The 13,209-nt window shown below is 36.5% G+C and overlaps 1 long non-coding RNA gene across 5 annotated transcripts; it reads left to right on the forward strand.

The window, feature by feature from the left end:
* Positions 1 to 2,730: 2,730 nt before the first annotated feature.
* LOC137735319 (uncharacterized) lies at positions 2,731 to 5,447 on the forward strand. Of its 5 annotated transcripts, none has more exons than XR_011068629.1 (7): positions 2,731 to 2,816; positions 3,241 to 3,348; positions 3,498 to 3,596; positions 3,783 to 3,839; positions 4,024 to 4,153; positions 4,261 to 4,328; positions 5,291 to 5,447. It is a non-coding gene; the product is annotated as an uncharacterized lncRNA (long non-coding RNA). The 5 variants fall into 5 exon arrangements; XR_011068630.1 differs by lacking the exon at positions 2,731 to 2,816 and adding an exon at positions 2,850 to 3,077; XR_011068628.1 differs by lacking the exon at positions 2,731 to 2,816 and having other exon boundaries at positions 3,160 to 3,348; positions 5,265 to 5,447.
* The last annotated feature ends 7,762 nt before the right edge of the window (positions 5,448 to 13,209 follow it).

The following is a 13,209-nucleotide window of genomic DNA, read 5'->3' on the forward strand; positions in this document are numbered from 1 at the left end:
ATTAACAGTGGATGTAGCAACCACATGACAGGAAATGTCAATCTTTTTGTTGATGTGAGAACCAATGTGGCAGGAAAAGTGCAAATGCCAACTGGTGATCTGGTTAATGTGGCAGGAATGGGATCTCTTGTGATTGATACAACCAAAGGAAGGAAATATATCAGAGAAGTGATGTATTTACCGGGGTTGAAAAAGAACTTGCTAAGTGTTGGATAGATGGATGAACATGGATATTACTTGCTATTTGGAGGAAAAGTATATAGTGTTTTTGATGGATCATCACTTGATAGATTGGTTATAAAAGTGAGAATGAAAGAGAATAGGTGTTATGCTCTGTTTTTTGATGCATAATGATCAGATTGTGTTAAAGACAAGTATCATTCCTTGTACTTGAACTTGGCACAAGAGGCTTATCTCAATCTCAGAAGTCTTAAGCAACTTAGAGAGAATGAGATAGTGCATGGTCTTCCACATCTCGAAGATGTTGATGGTGTATGTGAAGGATGCTAGTTGGGATCGAGATTGGTTTCCAAAAGAACAAGCTTGGAGAGCAAGTAGTCCACTAGAACTAATACACACTAACTTGTGTGGTCCCATGCGAAATGAATCAATTGATGAGAACAAATATTTTATATTATTGATGATCACATAAGGATGTCATGGGTTTATTTCCTAAGACACAAATCTGAGGCCTTAACTTGTTTCAGAAAGTTCAAACCAATGGTGGAATTGCAGTGTGGTTTCAAAGTGAAGTGTCTAAGAAGTGACAGAGGGGGTGAGTTTGTGTCAAATGAGTTCAACAGGTTTTTAGAGACTGAAGGAATTCAAAGACAGTTATATATGGACTATACTCCACAGCAGAATGAAGTAGTGAAGAGAAATAACAGAACAATTGTAGAGATGGCTAAGGCAATGCTTCATGATAAAAGCAAGCCATACTTTCTATGGGCAGAAGCTGTACATACAACTGTTTACATTCTAAATAGGTCACCTACAAAAGCTCTTGGCAATCTAACTCCATTTGAGACCTACAGTGGCAGAAAACCAGGTATTGATCATTTAAAAGTGTTTGGATCGCTCTGTTATGTGCATGTACCAACTGAGATAAGACAAAAGCTCGATGCAAAGAGTGTCAAAGGTGTGTTTGTTGGATATGCAACAAGTGAAAAGGGATACAGGGTATTTGATCCATGCACTAAAAAATTAATTTTGTCAAGAGATGTAGTTTTTGATGAAACCATGTCCTGGAATTGGAAGGAAAATTCAGAGAATTTTGTTGATGTGACCTACATTCAGAATCAATCTGAAAATATGATTGGTGTGAATTCACATGAGTTGAGTGAGATTAAAGGAAGTCTCTCTAGTTCCAGTACTCCTTCCAATGCTTAAGAACAAGATAATATCATTCATGAGTCTGGAAAGATCTCACAGCCTTATGATCATACTCCAGTGAAGTGGAGAAATATAAGTGACATTCTGGCACAATGTAATCTGTGCATTGTGGAACCTGAGAAATATGAAGAAGCTGCATAAGATAAGGCCTGGATAAAAGCAATGGAAGAAGAACTGTCAGTTATTGAGAAAAATGGAACTTGGGAACGTGTAGATAGGCCAAGTGATAAGCAAGTCATTGGAGTGAAATGGGTGTTCAAAACTGAGCTGAATTTGGATGGCTCAGTACAAAAGAAAAAGGCAAGGTTGGTTGCCAAGGGGTATGTGCAGAAACCAGAAATCGATTACAATGAAACTTTTGCTCCAGTTGCTACATTGGATACAATCAGAACCTTGATTGCTTTTGCTGCAAAAAGAAGCTGGAAGTTGTACCAATTAGATGTTAAATCTGCATTTTTGAATGAAAAACTACAGGAAGAGGTGTATGTTGACCAACCTGAGGAATTTGTAATTGATGGCAAAGAAGACAAGGTCAACAAATTGCACAAGGTCCTTTATGGACTAAAACAGGCACTTAGAGCCTAGTATGGAGAGATTGACAACTACTTCACCCAGTGTGGATTTGAGAAAAGATTGAGTGAATCAACTCTCTACACTAAGACAATGGGAGATAAAGAAATCTTAATTGTGTCTATATATGTGGATGAGATAGTACATACCAGAAGCAATGAAGAGATGTTAAAAGAATTTAAAGAAGATACGAAGGTGAAATATGAAATGACAGATTTAAGACTCCTTCATCATTTCCTATGAATGAGAGTGATACAAACTAATTCAAGCATTTTCATTCATCAAATGAAGTATGTTTCTTCCTTGTTGGATAAATTTGGCTTGAAAGAGTGCAAATCTGTCTCCATCCCTCTTGTTGCTACTGAGAAATTAAGCAAAGATGATGGAAATGGTGTAGCAAGTGAAGAGCAATATAGGAAAATAGTGGGAAGTTTGTTATACCTCACTGCTACAAGGCCGGATGTGATGTATGCAACTAGTTTACTAGCTAGATATATGCATTGCCCTACAAATTATATATACTAAAACTCAGTTGATGAACACTGTTCATTAACAGTGATTTGACGTTTTAGCCCCTGTATTGTTGTTTGTTTGCCCTTTTATTTTTCAATCTTAACAGTAAAATGGCAGTTTTATCCCTGTGGTACACGTGTGGGTATAATGGTCCTTGAGTTCCAGCTGTCGTTATCCCTTTTCGAAAGCATAAGGCCACGTGTTGGTCATCGCGGTAAGCTTTTCTATTGCTTCCAGTACAGATATCTCGATCTTTCCAGCTCTCTCTCTCAAGAACCAAAAATCTCTTCGGTTCTCTCTCGTTTCCAGCGTCCACCGCCACCACTCAGACATCCCCAAAGGTAGATTTCTTTTCCTTTCCTTAGATTCGGAATCTTGAAAATCCTCGCCAATATCGTTTGATTTCTGCACAGCTATCAGCCAACCAAGCTCGCCCATTTGGGCTTCCACGCTTACCCAACAAAACCCCCATTAATATTCACAACAATCCACAGAGGGGTTATGGACACCACCATCGTGGGTCGTCTTAGAATTCGAGCAAAAAAACCCAGAAGTTTAAAAAACAAAAAAAAGACAAAAACCCTCGATTGAATCGGATACTGGTATGGTCCCTTACAGGAGGAAAAAACATCATTTTTCTTGCTTGAAATTTTAGTTTTAGTTTTTTTTTTCACAGATTGTAGTTTTTCTTTGTTGCATTTGTCAGTTGCCTTCAACAATGAACCACTTGCTAAACGTAATGTTTGTTTATTTGGGCATGTTTAGAGGTTTTGCTGCACTGTTTTTGTCATGAGCGCAAACGAGTCTTTCCATCAAGATGGCGTCCACTAAAAGTCTGCAACTTGAACGCAAACGAGCAGAAAACAAGTAGAGGTTGGTTGCCTGCAATCTAAATTCCCAATAGTTAGGGTTTAAATTTTATAAGTTTTGGATTTTTTAATTAAGCCAACCCCAAGTGGATAAAGCTTGGTTGTTGTTGTTGATGGTTTTTTTAGTTAATTGTTTGGTTTGGTTGGTACTAGATAATGTGTGATTCTGATGAAGGGATTAACAAGTTACCATATGAGGTTGTCGAGAAGGCTGCTCCGATTTCAATACTCACCCTGTTCTCCTCTTGCAAGGTAATAATTGCATTATTTGTTATGGCAATTGGGTTTTCAAATTTGTGTTTTCAATATTATTTCTGTTGGAATATAATTTTTTTTTTTAACTGAATTTGTTGAGATATCTGAATACATCATAAATCTCATTGCTTAGTCTGCAATTCGTAAGACTCACCTGAAGGCTGCTTTTAACGATGATCACAGTTTCGGTTCCATCAGCACTAGGCGGGTCATAAAGTGAATCCTCTGTGAATTCTGTTGGTAACGACTTCCAGCATATTCTATATCTTCTTGAACCTGAGTTTAATTTTAGTACATTTACGCGCAAACGCACATACACACAATTAGAAGTACTGCTCATACGAATTTGACACAAATATCAAATATGTAACTCATTATAAAGTGAATTACTAACGTCTTTGAATGCATTATCCTTCCTATGCAGTCTCCAGGTAGGATTTGTATATCCATGTACCTTGGGAAGACCTGGCTCTAAAACCAACAGAGTACTCCTTGAGTTCCAACCAACATATCCTCGCACCAGTACGTCAGCCATTATGCCCATAAAGATTACGGTCAGTAATGCCATTAACATGGAACTTTATCTAGGACATGAAAATGTATGGCCTATTTTATAAGCATTTCATATCTTTAGTTTTTATTTTTCATTTTTGCGTTACAGAGGAAGTAGAAATACATGGGAGAAATCTAGAAGAAGAAATGTAATAGAAAGACTGCACAAAATGAAGGGTAAAAACATTTTATTTAAGTTGTTTTCATTTCTTTATTTCTTGCTCCCATCATCCTTCTTCATCCCTTATTTTAGACGACCATGGTAGATATGCCTAAAAGGATTGAATATACCACATGGTTTGAGCCAACAAGGAGATTAGCATTAGAAGTGCTTTTCATCATGGATAAAAGACAATTACAGTAAAAAGTTAACCATGAAAGTAAAGAGACCCTTGAAGGAGGAGAAGGGAAAAGTAAATATAAATTGGGAAAAAGAAAAGGAGATATGTATAGTATGTCCGTTCTTCCAATTATCATTGTTGCTTTTTGCTTCTGCCATCTCTCTCTCTCTCTCTCTCTCTCTCTCTCTCTATATATATATATATATATTTATATATAATTTCTGTTTTTTCTCACTGTTTTTAGTATAATTTGCATTCATTTTACTGACAGTGTTTGACTTTTAGTTTTCATACACAGAAAAAGAAGCATGTAAGAAAACCCTCACATGAATATCTCAAAATCTGGGTCATAATTCATGAATTTTGATGAATCGTGGGTCCGGAACCAATTATTATTTTAGTGTGAATTTGAACATGTCTTGATTAATTGAGGAGTTCTGTTAATTATTAGGCTACAATTTATTCATCAGATTTTAATAGGACAGAGGAAGCATACGAGTTTTTCCACCATCTTCTACTTCATTGATAAACCTACAATCCTCAATACAAAACTTTCTAGGTTTAACTAGAATTTTCTTTTGAATATGTTCATGTGCCTATTACAACAAACTATGTATTAATTGAAGTTGTTGTTATTGATTGACTCTTACAAGTTTTAACAGCCTCTTCACAGCATATGCTATTCCTTTGTTTAAGTTTTGTTCTCTCATTTGCACTAAGACTGTTATTCACGTACATTAACAACTTTCTGTTTTTTCCAATTATGTAACAGACAAAACAAAACCTACATGTGAGAAGAAAGGAGAAAGCTCTACCTAATGCAGAACCCTGCCCATGGACACATTTTGTTACTCATGTAAATATTACTCCACCCTCGGTCAATTTTGTTGCTCATTGTAAATAAGATTAAAAATAAATTTTCACATTTATATAAAAAGTACTCCATCCCTGGAAACCTATGTTGTTCCTCATTACAAGTATATGTTTCCATTTAGGATTTTGACACGTTTTATACAGCTTTGAAACCCACAACATCACGCGGGCAATCTTGCTAGTAAACACTATAGGACAACCAATAGAGTGCTCAAATATGTTAAAGGGATGCTGGATTATGGTTTGAAGTATGAGAAAGGCAAGAAGGCAGTCTTAATTGGATATTGTGACAATGACCGGGGAGGTTCCATTGATAATAACAAAAGCACATCTGGTTATGCATTCTTATTTGGAAGTGGAGTCTTCTCATAGGCATCTATTAAGTAGAATTGTGTTGCACTCTCAACTGCGGAGGTAAAGTATATTAGTGTATCAGAAGCTACAACTTAAGCTATCTGGCTCAAATTTGTTATGGAGGAATTTGGGGAGCTACAAACAGAAGCAACTCTTTTGCAATGTGACAATACATCTGCAATTTCAATAACTAAGAATCCAGTGTTCCATCAGCGAACAAAACACATTGATAAAAGGTATCACTTCATCAAAGATGCTTTACAGCTGGGAATTATCGATTTGGTCTACTGTCCTACCAAAGATCAAGTGGCAGACATTTTTACCAAAACTTTACCGAAGGAAAGGTTCAACTACCTTTGAGATAAACTTGGAGTCATATCAGCTCAAAGCTTAAAGGGGAGTGTTAATGTATAAGCATTGAGCAAATATGAGTTTAGGATAAATAAGCCTTGTATTTAGTTGTGTATCCACTTTGGTTAATTTCACCAAGTGTAGGGCTCATATTGTAATTCTGTTTAAGTGACATATGGAAGGATCCTTGAACTTAGCTAGATGTGTGGCTGAGATCATTTTTGTTTGAGATTGTAGGAATCCTTATGTATAACTAATTGTTATGCACAGTGTAATGGTGTGTGAAGGAATATAGAGAGAAAAACATTCTCTTTGCAATTTCTGCAAAGAGTGAAGCATTCAAATTCTTCTCCATTTTTTTTGTGATTAATTCCTTCTTCTTTCTTCAAATTAACACACACTAAATCAAACTTCATCACTCTTCTGACAAGACCCCATGGTACAGAAATTCCAAGAGAGACTCGAGCTCTTCATGGTTCAGTTCGGGCAGTTTTATGGTGTTGTTTGGTGGAGCCTTGCATCCATCTGAGTCTAGAATGTTAAAAATTTCTAATCTTATTGCCTACGTACATGACATTAACAACCTAAATGTAAAAGTTAGAATTGGTTTCTCAATACATTCATATGTGGTTAACTGCGCCGCGGACGATATATCAATGATCTGTTGATAACTATGTCGATCACATCTTTACAACTATAAGTTTACAGTATCAACAATGTCATCAATATCAACCACTTGTCCTCATTTGAAAAATAAGGTTAACCGCCTCGTAAAACAACTTTACATGTACATATGTTATTAACTGGTTAATTAATTGGTAAACAAAGAGAGAAGGAGATCAGTCACCAATAAGGCTCTATGGGCAGGGACTGGAGGACCATCATCAGGTTGCAACAATATGTCGGTGTGGATTTTATCTCTAAGTGCAACAGAAAACCCACTTAGGAGTTCAATCTTCATTGAGTTCTTCGGACACTTCGTTCATATTATGTACCCATTTCGATACATTTTCGAGAGTCTATAGGAGAAAAGAAATTAGCAGCACATCACAAAATGACACTATTCAGAATTGCATAATAATTTCTTATCATAATTAAGTTTTGAGCTTAAAGAACTTAGAACACGAGTTTTTTTTATTTTCCAAAGTATAAATTGGTTTATTCTTCGACTATTTGTGATTTTCTAGTTGAGGTTTGTCTAGGATTTAGGGGCCTTTCATCCTAGTTAGTGGGCCGGAATTGAGAAATAAAGTCCCATGTTAGATGAGGATAAATAAAGCCCAATTTTTTTTCTTTCATTTTTTTATCCTAATTGCAAACAAAATAATGTTGTACATCTTGTATTCGAAAAAATAACGAAGCATATTTAAGTACCAGAAAATTATTGTGTAGTATTAGAACATGTGGATGTTGTATAAATAAATATAAACTCATATTATAACACATAAACTGATTATATACTTTATGAACCACAACAATTTCTCAAAAATAGAAAGCTGAATAATATTCTAATTTAAACACATTTCCAAATGAGCCAATACGTACATGTGTGTGTAACTCATAGTAATCATGCCAATGAAGAGAATGAAAAGTTAGAATTCAAAGTGTGGCTAATATAAAGGACATAGAAAGAGAAAAGTTGGGAACCAGATAGCTTGCCTTACACAGATTAGGTTTTTGATCAGGTGATCCATGAGCTGTGTGAAGCTTGTTTATGAAGGAGATAACGCTCCTAGCTCCCTCATAGCACGTCAAACAAATTGTATTCCTCGGAGGCCTTAACATATAACTGGCATAGAAGTGCAGATGGAGCAGTCCATATCTTCCTTTGTGTATCACAAAAACCTTGAGAAAACGCAGGGAAATAAGTAGGGGAAGAAGACTAAGGAGAAGCTGCTGCTTCTTATGGTCAATTAGGGAAGATTGTGAAGTTGGTAGTCCACTTCTTTTGAGTGCGTTTTAATTTATTTTTAATTTGTTGTCAATGAGTGCATTAAATTTAAGATGTATAAAGAATAATGCCATGGCAAATGGCAACTGAAGGAATCAGAATGTTAGGAAGAAGAAAAGGACATTCCAGCCTTACAACCTTACAACAGCAAATATGTGCAAGCAGGCAAAACACGTACCATTAACTACTTTAATTAACACTAATAAACTTGTACAATTAGTCTACATTTCGTTGCTCTAAAAAAATTAAGCTAGCCTGGCTGGTCTGTACACCACCCTCCAAAATGATCGGATCAATCATGATTCATGATCACCTTGACGTTGTTTAATTCTTTGAAGGGATAAAGATTACAGCAGTTTTAAGGAAAGTTTTAAACGGGACCACTTTTTTGTACCCAAAACTCGTAATCATCTTCCTAATGAAAATCATTATTTTTTATCATAATAAGGAAAAGAGATTCGAACTTACATGAGAAATACGTCAATAAACCAAGATCTCCTTACATATATGATGTACAATACAACAACTAGTAAAAGGGAAAGGAATTAAAACAGAGAAAATAATGAAACTAATAAGATAATGTCGAATTATGCAATGGATCTCTGACTTAGGCAGGTGGTTATTGGAGAAGCATTAGTTTTCTCCATCGTGGTGGGCAGCTGCTTCATGGTCCTTATAGTAATGGTAGATTGCTGCACCAGATAGAACAGCCAGGGTCAAGGCCTGTGCGTGCATCCTAGCATGTATAAGCCTAAGGCTTGGCTTGAGGGGTGTTCTTGCTCGTGAATAGGCTAGAGATGCTCCAACTGCCGATGCCCATATTCCTCCTGTAAGAATGATAACACAAACCAAAGAGATTAACATTGTTATTATTCCCTTCTAATCTAATTTAAACTAGAGAAGAGGGTTTCGAAATTGGCTGCAGTCTTGCAAAGAGAAGCACACTGCTTTTAACAAACTTAACTATTAATACATATTAGAGTTTATTTGAAAGTACTTTTAAAATAAACGCGATCACTAAAAACGCTTATGACTATATTGTTTGGTAGAAATATGTTCAAAGTGCTTATGGGTTAAAATATCGTTTGAAATGTTTTTTGCATTAAGTACATGCATGTTCATGAAACATTTTAAGTGTTTTTTCTTTCTTTTCAGAAATGACTTACATTTTTGTCAAGAACATTAATTTAGGTTTTAAAACAACCGCTTTTACTAAAATCAGTTATGAACAAAGTACATTTTAGATAAGCATTTTTAATCAAGCATTAATATCAAAAGAGAGGGAGATTGGAGTGCTGGGTGTCCTCACCAATGCTTGTAAGCTTGTGTTCTGAAACCCAAGACTGAATTGCCTCCATTTGAATTTCGATTGCTGTTGCTTCTTCGTCTCAGAAAACTGATAAAGTGAAACCTATGAGTGAGTTTATAAGGTGGAATGGAATGAAGTGGAAGCAAAGGAGGGTTGCTATTTGTACAGATGAAGACGATAAGGAGAGCTTTTGACTTTCAGATTTGGTGTGGCCCCTGGTTTACGTGGTTTTCTCTTTGCTTGGAACACTGGAAGATGTAAACCAAATGCCACACTTACCCCGGTTTTTTTAAATCTTCGGTGGTGTGGTGCATGTTTTCCGTTTTTCATCCACCATGTGTACTGTACTACTGTTGCCATTTGGACTTTCTGCCTTAAAATTTAAAAATCTAGGATGCTTAAGAGTCAAAAAGTGTCGGATCACTAAATCATATAACTTTTTCAGTGTAGCGGCCGGTTACAGTTTGACAAAATGTTTTAGTATCTTTACTAATTAATAAAATACTCATTGTCAATCAAAATTTTATAAAATTATTAGTTTAATCCTATAATCAAACAGAAAATGAATAAGAAATATGGTGCAGAAATATAATTTCATACAACTAAATTTTGCTGTTTTTTTTTTTCCAAAGTCTCACATACATGTAATACTAACATACATAAAAATAAATAAAAATAAAAAAAACTTCTCACTCTCACATTCTCTATCACTCTCTTCCTCTCTCATTCTATTTCAAAAACAAAAATAAAAAATTTTCTCACACACTTTGTGTGTACCCATATGCTAGTATTTATTTATAATATGAATGTCCGTCTGAAGGGGTTTTGGCTTTTCAATTAAACAATGTGCTGATATTTCGTGAATTTATGCACATTACATGTGTTATAATCATTGTTCTAAAAAATTTCGTCTAGCGTCTAGGCGGCACTAGGTAGTTGGACACCACCCAATTAGTCCCTAGGTGTTCGCAGATTAAGAAAGTGCGCTTAGACTCGCTTAGGTATCCGTTTAGCCTGCCTAGGTGCTTGCCTAGGCAGGCGTTTTTTTCGTCAATACAATGCAAATAACTTGTTGAATACTTGGATGAACACTCATTATATGCTTGTTCTCCATGTTTTCAATATGTTCTAATACTTTATAATCTATACGTCATTTTATTTTGTAATTTATGTATCCCAATACATTATGTGTTTTTAAATATAAATAGACACTTATTTATACAATATACAATAAATTTATTTAAATCCGCTTAGGCCCCTACCTAGCCGCCTAGGCAGCTAGGCCATAACCTACCGCCCGACTAGTGCTTAGTGTCTTTTAGAACCTTGATTATAACAAAAAATAGGCGGCTAAACTCCAACCTGCCACCTGACTAGCGTCTAACGTCTTTTAGAACCTTGATTATAACCAAAAAAAAAAAAATCATAATCTTAATGTATTTGTTTGAATGGAATTTGAATTTCAATTAAACGATATGGTGATATTTTATGAGTTTATGTACATTATACGTATTATATCAGAAATAGATTGATAATCCGAATATAAGATACTTGTCACATCCCGGCCTAGGGCGGATCACTTCCCGGGCCCATTCCACCATCGTAGCACGATATTGTCCGCTTTGGGCCCAACCACGCCCTCACGGTTTTGTTTTTGGGAACTCACGAGCAACTTCCCAGTGGGTCACCCATTATGGGATTGCTCTAGCCCCCTTCTCGCTTAACTTCGGAGTTCCAATGGAACTCGAAGCTAATGAGCTCCCAAAAGGCCTCGTGCTAGGTAGGGATGGGAATATACATATAAGGATCACTCCCCTGGGCGATGTGGGATGTCACAATCCACCTTCCTTAAGGGCCCGACGTTCTCGTCGGCACACACGCGACCAGGGTTAGGCTCTGATACCAATTTGTCACATCCCGACCTGAGGCGGATCACTTCCCGGGCCCGCTCCACCACCGTAGCACGATATTGTCCGCTTTGGGCTTACCATTCCCTCACGGTTTTGTTTTTGGAAACTCACGAGCAACTTCCCAGTGGGTCACCCATCATGGGATTGCTCTAGCCCCCTTCTCGCTTAACTTCGGAGTTTCTACGGAACCCGAAGCCAGTGAGCTCCCAAAAGGCCTCGTGCTAGGTAGGGATGAGAATATACATTTAAGGATCACTCCCCTGGGCGATGTGGGATGTCACAATACTCACCTAGAAAACTATCTTAGAATTTGGGAAAATCATAATTTCCGATTTTGTTTGTTTTGAGTTTTGCTCTCACTGCCCATGTTAGAGACAAAAGTATGGAACTGCAGATAATAAGCACGTGTGATTATTTAAACCAAAGAAAATGTGAATTTGCCGACGAAACCATCACGGCCATTGGATTTCATGGAGAAATTAGTGCAAATCTTTGGGACACGTCCGAATTGTTTATTTTTGCGAAATATTTTCAGAGACAAATGAACACCCTTGGAGATATCTCATGTTTTGCTAACCCTCTCAAATTTATAAAATTACCCTAACCCTAAGATTTTAATTAATCAATTCTGGTTTTCGTTTACTTTTTTTATATGAATCTCAATCATTTAACCAAAGCCGCATGAGCTACACATATGTGTCGCGTCATCACATTAACAAGTCATTTGATAGAATTAAGATAAAAAAAAAAACCACATTGATGTGACATATTTACATTTAAAAATGACATTGATCAAATTTGAATTCAAAGTACTAAAGTGAGGAGTCAAAATAATTTCAAAGACCGTTGAAATAAAAACCCCAAAAAAACATAAGAGTTTGTTTGGTATTCTATATGAGTTCAAAGTTTTTAACTCAAAAACTGTTTCTCAATTCACACCTCAAAAATTTATTTGGTAAGCCTATTTTGCAAAACTTGAACTAAAAAATAACTCAAAAACTAGCCTAAATTATGAGAACAACAAAAGTATGTTTTTACTGTTTTTTTTTCTTCTTCGCGACATCTGCAAGACCTTGGCGTCGAGGCCAACGACACCAAACATCAACTAAGAGTAACTGGCGGTGATAAGAGATATGTTTCCCGCAACTGAGAGAGATGTTTCGACGACTGTGACATGAATCTTTCCGGCGACTGAGATATTTTCTTCCCACCGTCCTCTCACTTTAATCACCCACAAGCCCCAAACTCACCACTCCGCCATTACCAAAGCTTTATTTCAAACTCAATTTGCTCAATTTCAATGGCAACATTTGAAATTAGCAAACCACCATCATATATGTGAACAAAACCCATCTGAAGACAACATGACTTCATAGTATGAAGTATGAAATTGAGAGTTCCAAATCAAGTCGTCAAGATATTGGGTCTTGGTGATTATTTTCCAGGTCACTTCTCAGATCACGACCCGACCTTAATATCCTCCCTCAGCCACTGCCACCTAATGGTTTTGTACAGACAAGTTTTTGGGTTATGTAGCCTAAATCCTTGAAGATTTAAAATAGTTTCCAAGTTAGATACCAAACAAGTTTTTAGGTTGCAAAAAAAACTGTTCTTGAGACAAGTTCATCCAAGTTGTTTTTAAGAATTATAAATTTTTTGAGTAGCATAGCAAATAGGCCCTAAATATTTCCAAACGTTTGGTTCGGTTTGGTATCGGCTCTACTCGGTTTTCGGTTCAGCTGACTCAAAGACACCAACCTCAACTCAGCCCAAAGATTTTTCTACAAAAAAAAAAAAAAAGGGTACTCAGCCCAGTTTTTCAATGGGCCGCAATCCCAACCCAACCTTGATTATGCCCATAACCCGGAACACCGAGTTGCGAGTTAACTCGTAACTCGGTAAAGAAGGGACGACGAAACAGAAATTTCCCGCCACTCCAAAAGTAGCTTCCGCCACACTCTTCCTCCGT

The sequence above is a fragment of the Pyrus communis genome, chromosome 5, assembly GCF_963583255.1.
Source record: "Pyrus communis chromosome 5, drPyrComm1.1, whole genome shotgun sequence".
In the NCBI taxonomy this organism is placed as follows: domain Eukaryota; kingdom Viridiplantae; phylum Streptophyta; class Magnoliopsida; order Rosales; family Rosaceae; genus Pyrus; species Pyrus communis.